Source organism: Conger conger, chromosome 10, assembly GCF_963514075.1.
Source record: "Conger conger chromosome 10, fConCon1.1, whole genome shotgun sequence".
NCBI classification, from domain to species: Eukaryota; Metazoa; Chordata; class Actinopteri; order Anguilliformes; family Congridae; genus Conger; species Conger conger.
The window spans coordinates 7531929-7556437 of NC_083769.1; the positions used below are offsets into that span (position 1 = coordinate 7531929).

The window sequence follows — 24509 nt, forward strand, 5'->3', positions numbered from 1 at the left end:
CTTTTATGTCTAGTGTCACCCATTAATAGAGATACATCATGCTTGTTTCAGTGAACGGATTGCTTGCCTGATTTGAAGTTTCATACTTCAAATCAGCCCATGTCTCCGCCGTTTTGATTGTACTCTCCATTATTAAAATAAATAAAGTAACACATTGACCTGTGTTAATAGAGGCTACCTGCAAAAGGACACATTAGTTCAGCCCATTGTGGCACAATAAAATTAATTCCCAGATTGGCTGAATGAATTTGCTTTATTGTGCCTGTGGAAATATTATTTCAGTGATATTTTCTGGAAATGAGTACACCTATCATATGGCCGACAAAATACAGTGTTTCTCGCAGTGGTTAGTTAGTGCCGTAACTAACGATGGATTAAAAAATAACAATCGACTAAAAATAAAAATAAGAAATCCGACTGCGTCGCAAGGTGACGTCGAACAGTGGCATTTGCTGGTTTTCAAATAACATTTCTGAGTTGAGTTTTCCATTCTATTGCTCGACCTGCCGTTTTCGGTTTCTTGACATCAGCATCAGTACGAGTGGCGCCAGCCCCCCTCCGTTAATAGAGGCTACCTGCAAAAGGACAGATTAGTTCAGCCCATTGTGGCACAATAAAATTAATTCCCAGATTAGCTGAATTAATTTGCTTTATTGTGCCTGTGGAAATATTATTTCAGTGATATTATTTCAAAATACAGTGTTTCTCGCAGTGGTTACCGTAAATCCTCAAATTGTGTCCGGGATTCTGTTTGAAGCCGGGCGTCGGATAATAGCCGGGGGCGTGGTCGATTCGAACAAATAAAGGCCGACCCCCAAATACAAACCGGGGTAATATTGCCTATCAGTCCCTGAGCACTAGAAGACATTGTTTCGATTTAACTAAATTAAATAAAAGAGCTCTTCGTAATATTTTATATTGTTGGTTGGTTTAATACTGTTGCCAATGAAAAGTCGTTGTCCTACACCATGGGTCTCCAACATGTTGCTCTCAAGCTACCAGTCGCTTGCCGCCCCCTTCTGAGTAACTTGCCAAAGGTTGAAGCAGTATACATTTAAACACAATTGTTGCCGCGAGGCATTCCAGCCTACGAATTTAATAAAAAGTAAATCAGGCAAAATTTAAAAATTAACTCAATTTAGCTACTTGGCTACGCAATAAGGTTTCCATGTATTTACAGCACAGCGCATGTTCAATGAATGAATGAAAGCGGCTGCCATGGCTCGCAATAAACAGACGGGTGGAAATCCCGACACTCTTTCAACTACATAAAACTTGACAGTGAACCATCAAATACCCCCCAGATTTCAGTGCCCATCAGTCCCAACATTTAGCAATAGAATCAAACAGTCCAAAAGTAAATTAAATCCCAAACCAAAGCGAAAATATTTTGATAGCCTACCGGTATGCTGCTCCAAACGAAACGCATGTCTCACAATAAAACGCACTTTAGGAAAAAAAAGATCCTTAACTTGCTGTTATCTACGCTAATTTGTACGCTGTTTATTGTTCATGAAGCCGTGTCTGGCAAGTTGTTATTTTATGGATTCTGGACTTGCATGTGATTTATTGTGTTTGAGAATATTTGCAATAAACTAAGTCTGTTAAGACTGACACTATGACTTAACAAACGGTGTTCCTTAGTAGCCTACACTAATTGATTTCTGAACGGTTACAGGAAGTGTTGAACAGTGTTGGCCCACTTTAAGTGTAGTCTTTTACTTTATTTCGAAGAATATTTCTACAACAGAAGCCTAATAAGAAATAAAGGCCTGCCTCGAATACAAGCATGCCCCAAATAAAGGCCTGTGCTTTGTGCAGCCTAAGTAAATAAAAAACCCCGGCCACAATTTGAAGATTTACGGTAGTTAGTGCCGTAACTAACGATGGATTAAAAAATAACAATCGATTCAAAATAAAAATGAGAAATCCGACTGCGTCGCAAGGTGACGTCGAACAGTGGTATTTGCCGGTTTTCAAATAACATTGCTCAGTTTGAGCAATTGTGGCACAATAAAATTAATTCCCAGCTTGGCTGAATGAATTTGCTTTATTGTGCCTGTGGAAATATTATTTCAGTGATGTTTTCTGGAAATTAATACACCTATCATATAGCAGACAAAATACAGTGTTTCTCGCAGTAGTTAGTGCCGTAACTAACGATGGATTAAAAAATAACAATCGATTCAAAATAAAAATAAGAAATCCGACTGCGTCGCAAGGTGACGTCGAACAGTGGTATTTGCCGGTTTTCAAATAACATTGCTCAGTTTGAGCAATTGTGGCACAATAAAATTAATTCCCAGCTTGGCTGAATGAATTTGCTTTATTGTGCTTGTGGAAATATTATTTCAGTGATGTTTTCTGGAAATTAATACACCTATCATATAGCAGACAAAATACAGTGTTTCTCGCAGTGGTTAGTTAGTGCCGTAATTAACGATGGATTAAAAAATAACAATCGATTCAAAATAAAAATAAGAAATCCGACTGCGTCGCAAGGTGACGTCGAACAGTGGTATTTGCCGGTTTTCAAATAACATTGCTCAGTTTGAGTAATTGTGGCACAATAAAATTAATTCCCAGCTTGGCTGAATGAATTTGCTTTATTGTGCTTGTGGAAATATTATTTCAGTGATGTTTTCTGGAAATTAATACACCTATCATATAGCAGACAAAATACAGTGTTTCTCGCAGTGGTTAGTTAGTGCCGTAACTAACGATGGATTAAAAAATAACAATCGATTAAAAATAAAAATGAGAAATCCGACTGCGTCGCAAGGTGACGTCGAACAGTGGTATTTGCCGGTTTTCAAATAACATTGCTCAGTTTGAGCAATTGTGGCACAATAAAATTAATTCCCAGCTTGGCTGAAGGAATTTGCTTTATTGTGCTTGTGGAAATATTATTTCAGTGATGTTTTCTGGAAATTAATACACCTATCATATAGCAGACAAAATACAGTGTTTCTCGCAGTAGTTAGTGCCGTAACTAACGATGGATTAAAAAATAACAATCGATTCAAAATAAAAATAAGAAATAAGTCCCCCTCCAACCCCCCCCCCCCCCCCCCCAACCCCGCCTCCGCCGCCCACAGAATTTCCTGCGCGAAACGTTGACACTTTAAGCAGTTTTAAACGTCTATTTCATCCATATTGTAGCGTCCCTGTTTGGGTTATTGCAGCATAAGCGCTGCCAGCCAAGGGGAGTGACGTGGGTCGTGTGGACTGGGGGGGGAAAGAACGCGTGCGTGGGTGAGGTAATGTGTTTCCGGGTCGGCGTCCAGTTGTTGTTGTTCTGGGTGATCTTCAGAGTGCGCATATTTGTGTGGCTTCTCGACAATAAAGTTCTTAAAGATAATCACAAGCTCACGTCTCTGCCTCCGTTTAAACCGGACCGTTACAATATTCACAATACAATACCAACTGTTCAGACAATCGTTTGTATTTGTGCCATTTAGTGGTCACTTAGCAGGCATTGCTACAGATGTGCAACAAGATGGTATGCATAAAGGATTGCCTGACTGGACACTGAGGAATAATTATCTTGTGTTTTTTTTTTGTTTTTTGTAGAACTGGAATCTGACCTTCACAGATTCAGGTCATCCCGTGTTGGTTGACATCCCACCAAATTCTGCTCAAGAGTCCAGGACTGGTGAAAGGAGCAGAGGGGTGTGAGGTGGCCACAAAACTAGCAAAAACAAGGAATCAACTAACTGTACATTTTTCTCAATAAACAGAATACAGAGAAATCTTGTACAAATTATGTACATTTTAGGTGATTTCTACATACAGTACCGTGCAGAAGTGTAGGCTGTCTGAGATCAGAAGCAAGGAGCCAACCAAAGTCTGCAACTCTGGCAAGTTCTCCAACATGCTTGGAACAACCTCTCTGCTGATTGTCTTAGAGAACTGCAGGACAGCATTGGCCATCACAGAGAAGTGATGCAGTTTTAACACGGAAGGGTGGTCACAAAAAATATTGATTTGATTCAGTTTAACCATTCTGCCAAATTACTAAAATGTAATGTAAAATGTATAGTATGTTTATTTAGGACCTTTCATTGAATTATTTTTGAAATAATATTTTATCTGTACAGAATGTTATACAGGTGCCTAAGACAGTACTGTAAATGCTTCCAGAGAATACTTTATTGTAAAGCTTTCCCTCTCAAATGATTGTGCTAATTTTTTAACAATCAGTGCTACCAAAGCAAATCAGGATTGGAAAGCCTAAGTACTGTATACGTATCACAAAACCACATATCTGGGTATCTACTGGAATGATGTACATTCATTTAAAAAGTATGAACTCTGGTCTTGTACAGTACTTCTTGATCACAATCTCATAGTTTTAGTCTGCAAACAACTGTCAAAAAAGTACCCAGTGTCAGAGCAGGATGTGAATCTTACTATTTTCAGGGCATACAGTATGCTCCAGAAGTATTGGAATTATTATGAATAAAGATTTAGAAAAAAACAACATGGATAATCATCTATAATTTATGTTCCAACATATGGAAAAACATGTTCTTTTATTTCAATTAATTTACTCTCATGTTTCAGTGTTTTTTTTGTTTTTTTTTGCTAATCAAATGTTTGAAATTGAAACTGCCAGTACAATTTTACTTAATTTTGTTCATCTTAGTCTAAAGGAATTATATTGTGTCACTGTATCACATCCTGTTTGGTTCAGAACAGTGGAACCAGGAACTTGTAGATGATCTTGCTCTTTCCTGGCTCATTCACACTGCTTTTTTACTGGGTAGGATTTTCTCTCTTACTACCTGATCAACTAGAATCAAGACATAAGGTGTAGACACCCACTCACTCCCTTGAGTGTGCTCAGTACGCTGAAGTCTGAAGGTCTCAGCTGGTGGGAGCATCGCACACCCCAAGCTTTACTAAGGCCTGTTGCACCAGCAAAACGCATTCAAAACGAATAACAAGCAACAATGGGAAAAAAAACATACCACGACCAATCATTTATCAGGTTATTGGTTTTTGCGTGTGATAAAAAGGATTTGCATGTGCTGCAGGTCTTAATAAGTCAGGCCCTTATCGTCCCAGGTCCTGACGAGCCGTCAGAGCCAAGATGGCTTTTCTGTAGAGGTCTGTCAGAGAAAGAAAACAGTCATTTCCTGTAAAAAAAAAAAAAAAAAAAAAAAGGGAAGTAGCTTATTTTTGGTCCGACATTTCTTCCTACACAAGAATACAGAAATGTGGGAGAAACAGAGCTCTTACCAAAAGTAGCAGAAAGGTCCACTGGTTGTGAATATCCTGCTGGAATCTGTTCAGTGTTAATTTTGTTTTTCCCCTTCACTTTTACCATCTTTCTCTTTTTTTTCTTTTCTCCTTTTCCTGTGTGAGAAAAACAGTATTTTCTGTTCAGTTCAGACTGCAGAAAAGCAAGCGAAAAAATTCTGAGAGCAAAACCTCAAAAATAGTAATGTTAATTGTTTATTTTTATCAATGAAGAAAAAAAGCATAAACAGAAGAAGTGAATGAACAGAACAAAAATCTAAATCAAATCAATATGCATATAATGACCGAAAAGATTTATGTATGTACATTAGGTGAATGATGACTACCTTTCTTTGTGTTTGATTGCTCGGTGTCTCTGGGAGCTCCAGAGTCTGTTCTTTCACTCGGGTCATGCAGGCCGGCTTTGCGCGGTTACGCGGTACCAGGGCAGCGCTGGCTTTCTCCTTTTGCTCACTGTGTTCTTGCTCTGCCTCAGCGTCCCCCGGCTCCTCCTCTTCCTTCCTCTTGCCAGGGCTGTTCTTCATGGTATCCTTAGTCTTCACCTGCTGCTTCTTCCTCTTCACCTTCTTTCTCAAAGTGTTTTCCTGTAATTGGTTGCAGCAGAGGGATGGGTTCAGAAGCATGAGCAATACTATAATCCATTACATTACAATAATGGCATTTGGCAGACGCTCTTATCCAGAGTGATGTACAACAAACTGCATACCCATAACCAGGGATAAGTGCGCTGAAAGACCCTAGAGGGAAGTACAATTTCAACTGCTACCTGTACAACAAAGATAAGGACCAGGGCCTACTTTAATTTTTTTTTTTTTTAAACAAACAAATAAACAAACAACAAAGCAAAAGTGACCAAACTTAACTATCCAAACACTGCTTACCTAGCCAACTAAAAATACCGATACACACAGTAAATCACAGAAAGACAACAATTAAGGTTCACAGGGAGATAGGGAGGGATGGGGAGAGGTGCTGCTTGAAGAGGTGCGTCTTCAGTTTGCGCTTGAAGGTGGGGAAAGATTCTACAGTTCTGACCTCAACGGGGAGTTCGTTCCACCACCATGGAGCCAGAACAGACAGTAGTCGTGAGCGTGAGGTGGAGGTTTGGAGAGGGGGAGGTGCCAAGCGGCCTGTGGAGGCTGAACAAAGAGGTCTGGCAGGGGTGTAGGGTCTGATGATTTTTTGTAGATAAGCTGGGGAAGACCCCTTAACTGCTTGGAAGGCTAGCACCAATGTTTTGAATTTGATGCGAGCCATGACAGGCAGCCAGTGGAGGGAAGTAAGCAGGGGGATGACATGTGAGTATTTGGGAAGGTTGAAGACCAGACGAGCTGCTGCATGTTTACTTTCGGTTATATTACCAGGGAAATATTGGAATCGATAAGGAAACAAATCAATAAATAAGACTGATATAGCAGTAGATAGTGAGAGGGAGGCAAGCACTCACCTTTTCCAGGACATTTTGAATGGGCTCCAGTTTGCTCCTTGGCTGAAGTAACTTTTCTTTCTGGGGAGGTGACCAGTTTCAGGCTTGCTGATGTGGATTCTACACTGAAGCCCAGCACACACAACACAGTGAATTAATTTATTGTCCTGGGACTACCTGCTCTATGTGAAGCTGCCCATAATAATGACTGATTGGGCTTGTTTTATGAACAATAATAATTATCTAGATTTCGCAAAGCCTATGCCCAGGCCTGACAATAACCTCAGAGTAGTCATAAGGCATTAGCTTGGGCCACTCACCTGTCCTCTTTGGACTTGCGCCCTTTCTCATTTTTGCCATGCCTGTCTTTTTCCTCGGAGTCTCGGGGCTGCCTGTTATCCCGTATGACACGGGCACACAATTCGGGGTAGTCCAGACTCACAGCTCGCAGTAACCAACGCAGGCCCGGTAGCGTCTTCCTGTCCAACCACCTCCGGACATCCAGCATGGCAGAGCATGGCTCCTAAGGGGCAAGGCACCACACCGCTAAGCACTGACGTCTGCCCCTAGGCTCTTTTTGTGTGGTGTCAAACCCAGACATTATCATCTGGGTCACTTTACGTATGATCTGATTCAAACCAAATCCAAATAAATGGCCAGTGTTAAGTTAAATATAGAACATACTGTAAATGCATTCACCTGATTCACCCGTCTTTCAGATGAGACATTGAACCGAGGTCCTGACTCACTTTAACTGTCATTAAAAATGCCATGACACTCTGCAAAGAGTAGGGGGTTCCCCAGTGTCCAAACCCTGGTTCTGGCTCAACCTGCCACCTAATCATCCCCTGATTTAACTGGCAAAAACCTTGTTCTCACCCAGGTGGGTGTTACGCATTGGTGGTGGCTGAGGTGAGTTTCCCCCTCATCACTGTCAGTGTTTTTGAGTGTCTAGAAAAACGCTATATAAATATAATGATCTATCTATTTATTTAAATGAGTGCCAGACCACTCTAATAATACTGTATATCTAGAAGGAAGGGGGAGGGATATACCCTAAGAAGGAACTATAAAACCATAAAACCACCAAAACAATATTTAATAAATATATACTCCGTGCTATCTCAAGAGATGGGTCTTCAGATTGAGTCTGAAAATGAACAATGATTATGCTGTCCTAACCACAGAGGGAAAAGTTCCACTATTGCAGGGCCAGTTATGACTGGGAGAAGTCCATCTATGTTTCACCAATCTTCAAATATGTTATCTGCATCTGTATGTTGTGTGACTAAAGCCAGTCCAAAGGTAATACCCACCAAAGTGGAAATACCAGATCTAACTGACTGTATTAGCAGGCTGCATGCTCTCGTGTAATTGCACTGACAATGTGGCAGAGAGACCGGCTGTGATTGACCAGGGCCTTGGTCAGGGTCAGGGCCTTGATCAACTCGCTTCCCATTAAAGCACCCATCTTGTCCTGCTTGTTAGCCAGCCTAAAACACACACATACAAAAAGCACATTCACAGCGTCATTACGCACTTCCCACACGTGGGTAAAAAAAAAAGCAATTCACACGCTCTGCTCCAAAACACGCAATGTCAAGCTGCTGCATACGAAGCAATTCTGTATGTGTTACATTTTTGGTGTTCATTTCAGAAAATATAAACATGACCTTTGTTAAAATCAAACCAGACAAAGAGTTACATTTTTGTGTTAAATGCTGAGACTTAATTTTGGGTGTTAAATGCCACATCTTGTGCCAAGTGCACCCTGCTGTGTTCTGCATATGGCAAATTGGCAACAGCCACCTGTTCCCTATTTCTATTTCATTGTATTTTTGCCTTTGTAGAAAACATCATGTTTTGTGTACTAGAATTCATACATCATGAGTTACAACTAACACTGGAACATTAGTTGCAGTTAGTAAAAAGAGAAGAAGATGAAAGAACACAAACATTTCCATGCATTTGAAGTCAGGGAGAAACCACAAAAGATTGTTTATACACTCAGTGAACACTTTATTTGGTATATATTAGACTTATTTTTTAGACTTAATGGTCATCTGCTGCTGTAGCCGATCCACTTAAGAAGTTTGACATGTTGTGTGTTCAGAGATGGTCTTCTGCATACTCCCCCTCCTCCCACCCACACTTCCTCTTTCCGCCATAACCTCCACTCCCTCTCACCCTCTTCCTTTGCCACCACTGTCACCGCCTCACTTCCCCCTCTTGCATCTGCCACCCTCCTTTCATCTCTCTCCTCCGCCTTTGACTCTCTCTGTCCCCCTGTCTCAAAGCCGCCTCGCACATCCCCCCCAGTCCTTGGATATCTGACACCCTCCTTACCTCCAGGGCCAGCCTCCGTGCAGCAGAGAGGAAGTGGGGAAAATCCAGAGACCTTTCAGACCTCACAACTTACCAGTCTCTCCTGGTGGCATACTCTTCCGCTGTCACTGCCGCCAAAGCAAAATACTATCAAACACAAATTCAGAACTCCACTTCTAACCCCCAAAAACTGTTCTCTATTTTCTCCTCTCTCCTCAACGCACCGCCTCCTCCACCTCAGCCCTCCTTCGCTGCTGATGACTTTGCTGATTTCTTCGATGAAAAGGTCACAGACCTTCTCCGCCCTTACAGACTCTGATGTTTCTCAACTCCTGCTCTGCCACCGCCCTACAACCTGTGCCCTTGACCCTATCCCCTCTTCTCTTCTCCAGACTATCACACCAGACATTCTCCCATTTGTCACCTCCCTTGTCAACTCCTCCCTGTCTTCTGGCTGTTTTCCAGCATCCTCCAAGAGGGCCCACATCACTCCGCTGCTAAAAAAGCCTACTCTGGATCCCTCCATCATCCAGAACTACCGCCCGGTATCTCTTCTTTCTTTTCTTTCTTTCATAGAGCGAGCCGCTTCTAGTCAACTTTCTTCTTTCTTTTCTAACAACCTGCTAGACCCCCATCAGTCTGGCTTCAGATCGGGCCACTCGACAGAGACCGCGCTCCTCTCTGTCAGTGAATCTCTCCATGCTGCACAAGCAGCCTCCCTCTCCTCTGTCCTCATTCTTCTAGATCTCTCTGCTGCCTTCGACACTGTGGATCACTCCATCCTCCTGTCCGCCCTGTCAGCAACGGGCATCTGTGGCACAGCCCTGGACTGGATTGAGTCCTACCTCTCTGGTCGCTCCTTCCAGGTTGCCTGGGCTGGTACGGTATCGTCACCTCAGCCCCTTGCCACAGGAGTTCCCCAGGGCTCAGTCCTAGGCCCACTTCTTTTTTCTCTTTACACTCGTTCCCTTGGCCCTGTGATCACTGCACATGGGCTATCCTACCACTATGCGGACGATACCCAACTCTTCATCTCATTCCCACCATCTGATACACAGGTTTCAGCCCGTATCTCTGCTTGCCTGAGTGACATCCAGAGCTGGATGGCCAACCACCATCTAAAGCTCAACCCAGGTAAGACTGAAATGATATTCATCCCTGCTAATACCTCTCCCCATCTGGATCTCTCCATTTCCCTCAGGGATACCACACTCACCCCATCACCCAGTACAAGGAACCTCAGTGTGGTGATGGACAGCAGACTGTCCCTTTCCGAGAACATTGCGGCGGTGACCCGGTCATGCAGGTTCTTCCTATACAACATACTCGACCCAGCTCTTGGTCCAAGCGATGGTTCTGTCCCGCCTGGACTACTGCAATTCCCTCTTGGCTGGAGTCCCAGCGTCCGCCATCAGACCCCTCCAACTTATCCAGAATGCAGCAGCTTGTCTGGTCTTCAACCTTCCCAAATACTCACACGTCACCCCCCTGCTTACTTCCCTCCACTGGCTGCCTGTCATGGCTCGCATCAAATTCAAAACATTGGTGCTAGCCTTCCAAGCAGTTAAGGGGTCTTCCCCAGCTTACCTCCAAAGAAATCATCAGACCCTACTCCCCTGCCAGACCTCTTCGTTCAGCCTCCAAACGCCGCTTGGCACCTCCCCCGCTCCGAACCTCCACCTCACGCTCACGACTACTGTCTGTTCTGGCTCCACGGTGGTGGAACGAACTCCCCGTTGAGGTCAGAACTGTAGATTCTCTCCCCACCTTCAAGCGCAAACTGAAGACGCACCTCTTCAAGCAGCACCTCTCCCCGTCCCTCCCTACCTCCCTGTGAACCTTAATTGTTGTCTTTCTGTGATTTACTGTGTGTATCGGTATTTTTAGTTGGCTAGGTAAGCAGTGTTTGGATAGTTAAGTTTGGTCACTTTTGCTTTGTTGTTTGTTTATTTGTTTGTTTAAAAAAAAAAAAAAATTCAAATAGGCCCTGGTCCTTATCTTTGTTGTACAGGTAGCAGTTGAAATTGTATTTCCCTGGGGTGTCTCGGTGGCGCAGCCTGCAGAGCACTGACCGCATGCTCATTGTGAGCTGCGATGTCAACGGTTCGAATCCGACCGTCTGACAATTTGTCGCATGTCTTTCTCTCTCGCCCCCATTCTTCCTGTCTCTATATACTGTCCAATAAAGCTGAAAAAGGCCTAAAAAATATCTTTAAAAAAAAGAAATTGTACTTCCCTCTAGGGTATTTCAGCGCACTTATCCCTGGTTATGGGGTATGCACTTTGTTGTACGTCGCTCTGGATAAGAGTGTCTGCCAAATGCCAATCATGTAATGTAATGTACTGCTGTTGTAATGTGTGGTTATATGCGTTACTGTCACCTTCCTGTCAGCTGTGACCAGTCTGGCCTTTCAAATTAACAAGGTGTTGCCCACAGAACTGCTGCTCACTGGATGTTTTTGTTTTTCACACCAGTCTCTGCAAACTCTAGAGATTGTTGTGCGTGAGAATCCCAGGAGGATCCCAGGAGATAAGCAGTTTCTGAGATTGTCTGGCACCAACAATCATTCCATGGTCACTTAGATCACATTTCTTCCCCAATCTAACATTTGGTCTAACAACAGCTTAACCTCCTGACTATGTCTGCATGCTCTTAGGCATTTAGTTGCTGCCACATGTTTGGCTGATTAAATATTTGCATTAACAAACTGGTGTACAGGTTTAATAAATTGCTCACTGAGTGTATATTTCCAGTCTCTAGAATATGGAATATAAAAAAACCCTAAACTGCAAAAATGAATGAAGTGGTAAACTTAAAAAAAAAATACCACCAAGCATTGGGGGGGGCCACATGGCTCAGGCAGTAAGAGCAGTCATAGGGTTGCTGGTTCGATCCCCCGCCTGGGCTGTGTCGAAGTGTCCCTGAGCAAGACGCCTAACCCCCAAATGCTCCTGAAGAACTGGTCAGCGCCTTGCATGGCAGCCAATCGCTGTTGGTGTGTGAGTGTGTGTATGAATGGGTGAAGGAGAAGCATCAATTGTACAGAGCTTTGGATAAAGGCGCTATATAAACGCCAACCATTTACCAATAGGTAGTCCTCTATTGCAGTGATGGCTCTTGGATCGCTAACCACTGCAGTTTCAGTAGTTACACTTCCCATAATGCAAAATAGTTTGCAATTTTGCTGTTAAATAATAATTATATAAATAATAATTGCTTAATTGTGTGTTTCTGGCATTATCTTTCGCACTGGTTATATTAGGTAAGCACTCATTATTTGCCATTTATGCAATATATCTGCTTTACACAGATTTACAATATTGTTTTTAAAACTCCTGGAATAGTCAAATATCTGAACATTTTATAAGTGTAAGAATTTAATGTTTGGAAAAATAAACTCAATGTTGTCAAGTCAACACTCAGAAGGTGTTCAGTTTTGATATTCAACATGGTGTTCAAACATCAACACTATCAAAAGTGTTAACACACCCAAAATGTGTTGATTTTGACACCCGCAGTGTTAAATTTACTGTTTGAGAGAGGGGAACATTTCACACATGTAACTCCAGTCAGTCAAATTTGGGCACTTGAATGGGGGAGGTTGCTGAGAGACAACCATCACAGCTGACTAAATCCCTTCCTGGGCAACATTGTCACCTATTTTGTGTTGCCCTGTGATTGCTTGCACACTCTGGGTTTGATACCAGACGGCAGAGTCTATCGATACACTGGAACAGTGAACCATCCAGCAGCCGTTTGAAAGGATTAAATGTGCGTTAGCCATTTGAAATCTGAGAGAGAAAACAGCGAGATCCTTACACAAGGAGGGGCTTGCCTGCCACCCTGGGCTGCTTCAGCAGGTCTGACAGGACCACCTTGACCTGTCAAAGTCGCAGAGTCCACCACAAATATGATCCCGTGAGCTTCACTGTAGTGGTCCCTCCAGGCCTGGTGGGATTCAGGAGCTCCAGCCATGTCCAGCAGGGTCACCAGGAAGAGGTCCACTCTCATCCGTGCGTGGGGCTTACTTCACCGGGAAAACTACAGAGAGGGGTGACATTAATCACGAGATTAGATAGCACTTTAGGGATCCCACAAGGGTAAATACAGGTTGCCTCAACACTCAACAACAGTTAGAAAGTTATAAACAATAAGAAAGTCACACAATAAAAATAAAAATATATACCTTACACAACTTTGCATATAATCAATCAATGAGCTTGAATTATTGTACAACTAGTTATACAATGTTTTGGAGTGTCCGTCAACTGCATATTTTGAGACCCGAATTTAAGGACTATAAACACAGGCAGAGGGTGACTCAATATGTCAGAAAATCTTTTTCAATGATAGGAAGGGATTTACAATGATTTTGTAACAATGTTGTAACACAAAAGTCTTACCTATTGCACCTTTAAGTATCTTTCCGAAGGGTGTCCTACCTGGGAATTCGACCTGCAGCCTACAGTTGCCGTGGCAACTCATGCACATTGCATTCTTGTAACAGTTAGCCGCTCCCCATATCACGGTACCTTTCACGAGTCCCCTGATCATGGATGTTTTCCCTGCATTGTCAAGACCAACAACCAACACTGTGACCTTCCTGGAAAACGTAAGTTTGAGACTGGTCAGAATCACTATTAGCTGAAGATAAAATGAATGCAATGGTGACAGCAGGACTTAGAGGGTTTGTATTTACAGAGTGTGTTTCTTTAGTCCAGGAACCACAGACACAGACTGTGGTTAATGGGCTGATCACCTGCCACATCTAATCTACAAACCCATACATTACTGTTTCTGCAATTGTATTGGCAAATAACAATATTTAACCGCTTTACTTAAAAGATTACAGGAGGAAACATCTGCTCAGTACGGCAGGAAACGTCAGATACAGGAACTGAATTTGACCATTTCTATTTTTCTTAATACGCACAACAAAAATGTATGATCTACATTTTGTTTTGGGGAAATGTACCAGATAATTTATTGGTCCAGTTGTATAAACAACAACAACTCAGTTTTTTATACATTTATAAAGGCAGCGAGTTGATACACACACTCAACTGTAATACAGTATTTTTATAGATTTGTTCAAGAAAATAAGGCACAAACTGAAGAACTCTCTCAAGAGTCTAAAGATTACATTACATTACATTAATGGAATTTGGCAGACGCTCTTATCCTCTCGGGGCCAGTCGCAAATTGCTGTAACAGATTTTTTGACCTAAAGTGACCCCTCTCTTGAAATAAGGGTTCGAGAGATATTGGAATGCTTTGCGATAAATCATGAGCATAATCATTTATGATTCAGTGATTTTATACAGGCCTAAGAGATAATTAGGCCTAACAATTATTTCATTGATAAAACCACCTTCAACTGCACAAAGAGCATGACTCTCTGAAAGGTCATTTTATTTTGATCTTTTGATAATAAATCAAAATGTTCTTAGTTGATTATGGTTATATTGGTTATATTACACAAAGTGGTTCAAGATAAAAAGTTTAGTTTCTTGACAACATTTCAGTGAAATAAAAAGAAAAAGGAAAAATGCACCACCAGGGGGGATCCTGGGGTGGTAGATGGGTGTGAAACAGGAGATTACTGTTTGCTTTGGTGACAATGCCCATTTGGTTTCCTTCCTCACATCACATGCGTACAAAATAATGCATATTCTTCTGCCTGTCACCTCATCAGGGACAGGTACCTGCATTTTATTTCAGCATTTTACTTCAGGAGGTTTGGGGCATAAAAGCTGCCTGAACTGCCTATGCTTCATACTGTAATTAAAACTATTTTTGCTGTATTAATAAATTGTTATTGATCTGAAGTTTTACTTCACAAAGGACCAAATTCCTACACATAGCAACACTGGAGTCATTGCTTTAATACAGACATAATTTATTAATTTCACTGATATTAACAGACACACATACACATCCTGATACAGTACCCAATACACACACACATGAAGACACCCGTATACAATACAAACTCTTTAATTACTAGGTATGCAACATCTATGTAAAAAAAAAAAAAAGTGCAGCAACAACACAAACAAACATTTAAACTAAAACAAATACATAAACCTGTACCAAAAAAAGGCATTTTACAATGTTCCAATGTTCAATGTTTGGGGGTGGGGGCTTGGAAGATCTGTGTGTATCTGAGTGTGTGCGTGCATGCGTGTGTCTGTGTGTGTGTGCGTGCGTGCGTGCGTGTGTGTGTGTGCGTGCATGCGAGTGTGTGTGTGTGTGTGTGTGTGTGTAGTGTGTATGTGTGTGCGTGTGTGTGTGTACATGTGCGTGTCTATGTGTGCATACGTGTGTGCTTCATTTTCCTCTCTCAGCTGACCATCTTTGTTTCTCCTTTTCATAAAAGGCAGTGGTCTGAAACTCACTCCAGGTCATCTTCCTTGCCATGCCTTGTGCTTGGTATTGGGAAAATACCTTAGCTGGGCAGTATATATACCTGCCAGGTACACCAGGGAGTGGAGGTGGAGGGGGAGAAGTTGTTGCTGGCTGTATTACTGCCACAAAACACAAAGTATGGGGTTACTGACTTAAAACACTAAATTAACAAAGTATCTAAGAGCTGACACAATAACACTCAACAATCACTTCAGTTGTGTTTACGGAGTGAGGCTCACCTTCATCCAGGCGTGTCTCTGGCTCATGTGTGTGTTTATGGAGTGAGGCTCACCTTCATCCAGTCGTGTCTCTGGCTCATGTGTGTGTTTATGGAGTGAGGCTCACCTTCATCCAGTCGTGTCTCTGGCTCATGTGTGTGTTTACGGAGCGAGGCTCACCTTCATCCAGTCGTGTCTCTGGCTCATGTGTGTGTTTATGGAGTGAGGCTCACCTTCATCCAGTCGTGTCTCTGGCTCATGTGTGTGTTTATGGAGTGAGGCTCACCTTCATCCAGTCGTGTCTCTGGCTCATGTGTGTGTTTATGGAGTGAGGCTCACCTTCATCCAGTCGTGTCTCTGGCTCATGTGTGTGTTTATGGAGTGAGGCTCACCTTCATCCAGTCGTGTCTCTGGCTCATGTGTGTGTTTATGGAGTGAGGCTCACCTTCATCCAGTCGTGTCTCTGGCTCATGTGTGTGTTTACGGAGCGAGGCTCACCTTCATCCAGGCGTGTCTCTGGCTCATGTGTGTGTTTACGGAGCGAGGCTCACCTTCATCCAGTCGTGTCTCTGGCTCATGTGTGGCAGGGGCTGGAGGATGTAAAAGAGGACATATTGTCAGAGACAGAGACATGTGGCGCTGTTGTAGCAACTCCACTGTGAACTTTGAGACAAAGACATCAGTCAAACTATTGTATAATTTCCACAATTGTAGTATATTATCACAACGGAAGTAAGAAATAAAAAGTAAATACAATGAATGATGGTTCTTCACAGAGTATTTACTATTGGGTAAGATTCAATGCCATACTTTGCGCTACTGCTTCAGTGAGCTCCACAAATACACGCAGAAGTTCCACTGGGACTGGAATGGGGGCCTTCACAGGCAAAAAAAATCTATGTTAGGATCTAATTTCAGCATAAACTAGTAAGGAGGAGGCATGCACATATACAGGACTGCCTCTGGACACTTGATGTGGGACCACTCAGCTCTGAAGGAAAAAGTCACATTGGAAAGAGTCAAGCTCACATTCTGACACCATTTACATCCCTTTTTATAAATGCTATATTTCAGAGATTAAAATTGTAAACTCACCAATCCATTAAAAGATGTTTGACACTGAAAGTGCAAGAGAAAGTGAAGAACATCGCATCCGTAGTGGTTTAGGACTACGTTTGAGGTTTAGGGAGTTTTAGCTAACCGTGATGAGTCAGTCCCCCGTGTCAGTCCCTCTGAGCCGCTGAGAGAGAGAGAGAGAGAGAGAGAGAGAGAGAGAGAGAGAGAGAGAGAGAGAGAGAGAGAGAGAGAGAGAGAGAGAGAGAGAGAGAGAGAGAGAGAGAGAGAGAGAGAGAGAGAGAGAGAGAGAGAGAGAGAGAGAGAATTTTAGTTATATAACAATATGACATTTTTATGAAATCCGTCACAAAAAAAAGTGTCACAACGTTTAAGAAAAGCTACTTTTGAATAATGTGGATGGGAAAAGTTTTTTGGTAGCTAGCTGGGTAGCTAGTAGTGGGAGTCATTTGTAAAGTTAACGAACGTTACTACGAAGTTAGATTACTACGACAGGGTAGCGATTATTATTATTATTATTATTATTATTGGCAGTTTTTGTACACCTGTTTCATCCTACAGATCGAATAGTACATACAAATATCACACATTTACAAGTTCAAGCTGCTCTGACTTTTGTTAAAATTTAAATAATCTTTTTGTACAAAATATTTTTTTACCTGACAAATATGGTAATTTCGCATGAACAAGTATGATTTGCATGTCCTCTGAGCAAAGTCTTGTCTATTTCTTCAGCTTCAGCACCTGCTACAGTCACCAGAGCACCAACTAAGTCTACAGGCAGAGGTATGGAGAGGCTATCCTCTCATAACAAATATTTTATTACCTTGGTTTGTTTTTTTGTCCGTGTTCTGGCTGTGTTCTTTTAATGGATTGGTGAGTTTACAATTTTACGTTCACAATAAATTAACGTTGTGTTGCTATCGGAGGAGGTAACGATTCTTTCGTCCTGACGGATGTCATAAAAATGTCATATTGTTATATAACTAAAATTCTCTCTCTCTCTCTCTCAGCGGTTCGGAGGGACTTCCCGTCTTCTCATTGCGGTTAGCTAAAACTCCCTAAACATCAAAGGTAGTCCTAAACCACTACGGATACGATGTTCTTCACTTTCTCTTGCACTTGCAGTGTCAAACATCTTTTAATGGATTGGCGAGTTTACAATTTTAATCTCTGAAATATAGCATTTATAAAAAGGGATGTAAATGGTATCAGAATGTGAGCTTGACTCTTTCCAATGTGACTTTTTCCTTCAGAGCTGAGTGGTCCCACATCAAGTGTCCAGAGGCAGTCCTGTATATGTGCATGCCTCCTTCTTGCGTGGTAAATATATTCATAACCATTACATAATTTTACTAGTTTATGCTGAAATTAGTCCGAACATATATATTTTTTTGCCTGAATAGCTTCTCCTGCACCATGTACAGCCTCCAAAAATCAGCCCACAGCCACTGTGTCAACCAGGCCCGACCCTGCTTAGCTTCCGAGATCAGACGAGATCGGGCGTATTCAGAGTGGTATGGCCGTAAGCAACAGCCGCGGTGCAAAATGCGATATTTTAACTGGTGGCAATGATATGGCTGAGAACATACCACATTCAAACTTGCAACTGCGCTCTTGATATGAAAAAATGTACTTTAAATGTAAACATACTTACCAAGGCATAAAAACGGATGAATCACCAACAAATGTATTTTAAGAAAAAACTTTGCATTTCCTGAAAGCCTCAAGACAGGAAATTAAATTCATCAGCCCAAACACGAACATCAGCCTGCTCTACATCAAGGTGTATCAGCATAGATCTCTGACAACATGCTACAGCCATGTACAATATCTACTCTGTGTCAAACAACATCGGATTGTTTAACATTCAGATCAGATTGTTTAAGATTCAAACCCCTCAAATGATTCATAATCTTAGAGTAATTCTGCATATTAAAGTTAGAGGAAAATGTACTCATTTTGCACTTTTCCAACATGTGTCCTGTTTGGGACCACATTTCTCGTATCAATCTTTCAACATAGCTTGTCCATAAAGTGTGTCTTAACATAGCAGACCTTTTTTAAACTGTAAATGGACATATACATAATTATTCATAGTTCTCAAAGTAATTGACCACTAAACAGAGTCATGGCTAACTAACTGTGCATTCACAGTCACTCAATGATAGTGTCACACACAAATCACTTTGATTCTCACTATGGGAATGAATGTTATAATGTTGCGTGTAATATAGTGCCCTCCATAATGACCAATAATTTATTTATTTGCCTCTTTAAATAACATGTGGTTTAAGTGCACATTGTCAGATTTTAACAAAGGACATTTTTCATACATTTTGGTTTCACCATGTTGAAATTACAGCAGTGTATATACAGTCAAAAAAATCTCTAAATGTGGAGTTTGGAGTTTGACAATTTATCTGCAACTCAATTCCAATGTAATAAAATGCACAGTCATTAGAAAAGGCACTTATAATTCTCAATTATGGACAAAATCTGTGGTCTTGTGTCAAGAACCACTGGATTTAAATTGAGTTATGTTTGTGCCAAAAAAAAGTATCTTAATTTTTTTATACTAATCTCTTAGGGGTAATCCATAAAATAAATGGTGCAACGTAGCTATACAAAAATCAGAAGTCGGTGAGCCCGACGCCATTGCAGTAGACCTCCCAAATGGCATTGAGATTGGTTTTGAAATGGACGAGATATTGAGGTTCAAAATTGAAAGGCCAATATAAGAAGAATTTGAAAAACGATATAAAAAGGAATGAAATATCTCGCTAACAGACCTCAACATTCAGCACTAAAATGCCCTGACAAACACAATGGGACGAGATGGAGGCATATTCAGAGTGGTTTGGCCATAAGCACATGGCATGGTGCTAAATTGAAGATTTATACTGGCAGCAATGATAGGGCTGAGAACATAGCGTAGTCAAACTTGCAACTCCAAAACTACTTTAAATGTGGGGTGTCTTGGTGGCGCAGCCTGTACAGCTCTGACAGCATGCTCATTGTGAGCCGTGACGTCAGTGGTTCGAATCCGACCGTCTGACATTTGTCGCATGTCTTTCCCTCTCACTCCCATTCTTCCTGTCTCTCATGACTTAACCACAAATCTAGCCAGCTAGCTCAATTTAATTTACCCTCTGATTCAAGCTCAATCTGGCAGCCGGTGGTTCGCTCCAGTTTGTGTCTCTTTCTCTGGGGAGGGCGGTCGTATCCCAACCACAGTTCAGGGAATGGGTTTTCTTTGGTTGGGTTTTTATCAACAAAGTGATGGGAACAAACAAAGACGCTTTTTGGTGGTTTCTTCAAATCCAAAGCCTTCAACCACATCCGTGATTCGAAGTCTACTGTTGGTTTTTTGTGGAAGGAAAACAATGGAGGACAGGGACACTGCCGTTTGTGGCCGGTGTATGAACAACACATTCTCTATCCAACCACTCAATCAGGCTTGCCCGTCTATTTGTACATCCACGCACCGCACAATGTGTCCCCGAACCTTTTTTTGATCTAATGTCCATTTTTAACGTTAATTAAATCACCGATCTCAGCAGCTGTTTACCTCTCTGACGCCGGCTACAAATGGATGTTGAACCGGAAGTTAAATACCCACCTCCCACACAAAAAACAAACATGGCAGCGCCCTAGGTTTGGGCGCGTAAACTCGTCTATACTCTACTGTCCAATAAAGCTGAAAAAGCCCGAAAAAAAAAATCTTAAAAAAAAAAAACTACTTTAAATGTAATTGTTGCACACTTGCAAGGACGACGCTTACAAGGGTGTTGTGTAGTTTATTTTATTCTCCATCTGTTAGAAATAACATCATTGTACAGAGACGCTGTATCAGTGTGGTTCACATTCTGCTCAACTGTCATCTGACCACCAATAAGAGCGCCAATAAGTCCATTCATTCAGAACATGCGTAGCCTAGCTCACAGCTAACATAGCTACATATAGAAATCCATTAACGGGGGTGGATGTATCAAAAATAAAACATACGTACCTCTCACATTTACAGAGTGCTATCACACTACAAACATAGGTAGTAAAAGGGGTTAAACAGACTGTATTACGCATATAGACAAGTAACGTTAGCTACAGACTGAAATTACTTCCGCGGGAGTTCAGTTAGCAACAGTTAGCAACTAGCTAACCAACCGTCACTTTGCTAACGTTAGTTATAACGTTAGTTATAACGTTACCGTATTTTTATGAATCAAAATAAATAGGCGATTCGCTTCGTGGATACTTCTAATAGGCCACGTTATCTCACATACAAATCCTATTTCACTTTCATACCTTTCTATAAGCCTAAACAGTCTGCCTACCTGTTGATGGTACAGAGACGCTGTATCAGTGTGGTTCACATTCTGCTCAACTGTCATCTGACGACTCCGACCGAGCGCAGTGGAGTCAAGCCAAGCCGAATGTCCGAGCAATCCTATAGCGCCCTCGTGTGATAAGAACTAGTATCGCTATAAAACAGTTCTCCTTTACTGCTATGCTGGCTGTACAATGAAGGTATTAAATCAATTCTAAACATGCATTATATTTGTAAAAAATAAAAAATTAAATGGGGGGCCACTTAATCCCAAATTCCCCAAATAATGACACTGCCGTTTTACATAATAGTTTTACATAGGAATATTTCAAGTCCCGTACAATGCAAGTGGCTTCAAGTCACTACGATCAAATGCCGAAATCGAATTCCCACAATGATGCTTGCTCCATACAAATAGTAAAAAAGTATTGGCCTAAGAAAGAAGCCAATATGACAGGAATTTGAAAAACACCTGATATAAAATTGAATTAGAAATCCTGGCCCAGCTGTAAAAAAGTAAAATGATAATACTGCGTTTGGCATTGTGCAACAGCGCCCCCTGTGCGAAGACATCTTGGAAAAAAGCTAATGGGACCAGGCTCCGTCGAAATATGATCAAACACATACATTTTACGGAATATCAGTACCGCACAGTAACTAAGACCAATACTGGAGTAAAGCTTAGATTAACACTCAAAGGAAATACTACAATTTGAAATATCTTGCTAACAGACGCAGCAAGACTAAAATGCCCTGACAAGCACAGTAAAGAATAACTGTCTTTAAACCAATGAATCAGGGGAGAGCGCGAACGCAGTCCCCCATTACCAGAAATTATGCAGTCGAGATTCCCACATTTGGGGAATTTGCAGGGGTCAGCACAGCCGGAGTGCAATGGCTGAGTCTCGCCCTGGGTGAACCTTTTCCTTTTAAAATATTTTATTATATCTTCACAGATATACAGTTCAAATCACATTTTCATACTTCATGGTCAGGGTTTTTCTCTAAAATATAAATACAAGCAGTTAAATACATAAATACACACATAAATAATTTACGACATAAAACACACAGAAACATACCAACATCCATGGATACATAGAACAAATAATGCACATACAGAACTAAAACAATAAAATGTAAAAGTTTTAAAAGACAAAGCCTTACAAAAACCCGGACCACAACAGAAAAAAAACAATTATACACAATTTTTCTTCTTAAAAACCAACCACAGAATGTGTCACAAACTCACACCACCCAGACCATTCACCAACACAAAGTACCTGGCTCCTGTGATCTGTCTCAGTCCAGGCCCACGGCGTCCCCCACATGCTCCGTGCCTTCTCTCGCCCGTGCCTCCTCCAGTCCCGCCTCATATAGTCCTTTATGGAGGCCTTTGCAATCAGCCACTGTCCAATAAAGCTGAAAAGGGCCTAAAAAATATCTTTAAAAAAAAACACACAAAGCAAATCAGGGCCCACTACCTCCAAAAAAACCTGATAAAACTCCACTGGTAGTCCGTCCATCCCTGGAGCCCTCCCGCTTTTAAAAGACCCCAAACTGCTGTTTAGATCAGCCATTTTAAAATCTGCCTCCAAATCTGTTCCATCACCCACCACTTTTTCCAGAAAACAGCGCTGCCATCTCCCGTTTCACCTCTCCCACCTCCTCCCGGAAATCAAAACCCCCTCTCAGTAGGGAGGAGTAGCGGTTCAGGCGTCTTTGGAGCCCTGCCCACACCCTCCTGTCCTTCTCCCTCCTCGCCTTACCTGCCCGCAAAAAAAACCCTTTAAATTTATTTTTGGCCTCCTCCCACCACTCTGCCCATGTATCATAAAAGGCCTGGAGAGTCTGCCAGTCCTGATACTGCTTTTTAAAAGCCATCACTACTGCTGGGTCCTCCAACAACCTGCAGTTCAGCTTCCAAACCCCGCAGCCGAAAGCTACTCCTGACTCCACACTCAGGGAGCAGCGCAGCAGGGAATGGTCTGAGAAAAAGACCGGGTTCAGATCTGCCGTCTCACCGACAAAACCCCTTGCGAACAGGAAATCAATCCTTGACACCCGGGACCCGTCATCACTGTGCCATGTAAACCCCTCCGGGCCTGGGTGCAACCTAGGATACATATCTAAAAGTTTAATTAAATTCTGCAAATAAAAAGAGGTTCTGTCCACCTCATATTTCTCTGCTGCCCCCCTCCGGCCACTCCTGTTTAAAACACAATTAAAATCTCCCGCCATTAAAACTGGAGCTCGGCCCATTAAATACTGAGGGAGGTCCTGCAGTTCCTCCCACCTGCTCTGCTTTTGCGGCGAACAATGAATATTAATTAAATTAAAAGACACTCCACACATTTTTAGTACCACCATTAAAATTCTCCCGCTCCTCACAACTGTGTTTTCCACAATCTCAATTTTTTGGTTCTTTATTAGCACCGCCACACCGTCACATTTATTTTCCTCTGAGCTGCTCCATAGAGATGGCCCATGTGGCCATCTCTTCATCCAGGGCCCATATGTGGTCCTGAAAGGCAAACAGCATTCTTGTAGGCAGATAATGTCTGCCTGCACTCCTTCCAGAAAAGCCAGGACAGACTGTGCCCTGTTTATTGCTCTCATGCTGCGCACATTTACTGTCGCAACAGAGAGGGACACCTGCTGAGAAGCCATTTTAAGGCTAACCAGGAGAGACAATAACCACACACATACACCTTCCATTCCACCACACATCATATCTCCATATTCTCCCCACCCCCTGGGTCACCAAAAAGTGACCCTTCAGTCAAAAGGGGTGACTCACATACATAGGGGGTCTGATTTGGGGAAGAGTCCCCATATACTGGAGACTCCCCCGACCCCTCACTGTCAGAGAGTTGGCCCATCAGATTCCACCTCTCCCTCACTCCTGGCCTCTGCTTCTTCCCTCCTCCTACCTCCTTATTCACTTCAGCCGGCCGCTTAACTGCTCCTCCTTCCTCTCCCCTGTCGTTCTCCTGCTCCTCTTCCAGATCTGAGCCCACCGTAACCATGGACTCTGCCTCAGAGTCTGATGCTTCATTTCGACCGGGAGTACGCAATGAACAAAAGGTTCCTTCGGCCTGCATTTCCACCGGGGGCTAAAGACCCGGGGAGTTTACGCAAATTAGTCTGAAGAAAAAAAGTGAAAACGTTCCACTCCAGGCCAGTAGATGGCGGTAAAGCAGTCGTACGCCTTTGTGGAAGTGGAAGAGGAGGAGGAGGAGGTGGTGGTGGTGGTGTTCTCCGTGGTGATACAACAAACAAAACAAGCTCTGTAGCAGGCATTTAAAAATGCCGCCTGGAATACAATGCACGTAAACTCGCCCAATCAGAAATGACCTGCGCTGCTAGCCATACCCACACAAGTACTCGCCCAATCAGAAACGACCGGCGCTGCCAGCCACACCCACGCTAGTTCCTGGCCATCAGAAAGCTCTACCTCCT

The 24509-nt window shown here is 42.3% G+C and overlaps 2 pseudogenes; both read right to left on the reverse strand.

Moving 5' to 3' along the window:
• Positions 1 to 308: 308 nt before the first annotated feature.
• Positions 309 to 24076, reverse strand: LOC133138619 (ADP-ribosylation factor-like protein 13B; annotated as a pseudogene).
• Positions 21844 to 21985, reverse strand: LOC133139751 (U1 spliceosomal RNA; annotated as a pseudogene).
• Positions 24077 to 24509: the final 433 nt, after the last annotated feature.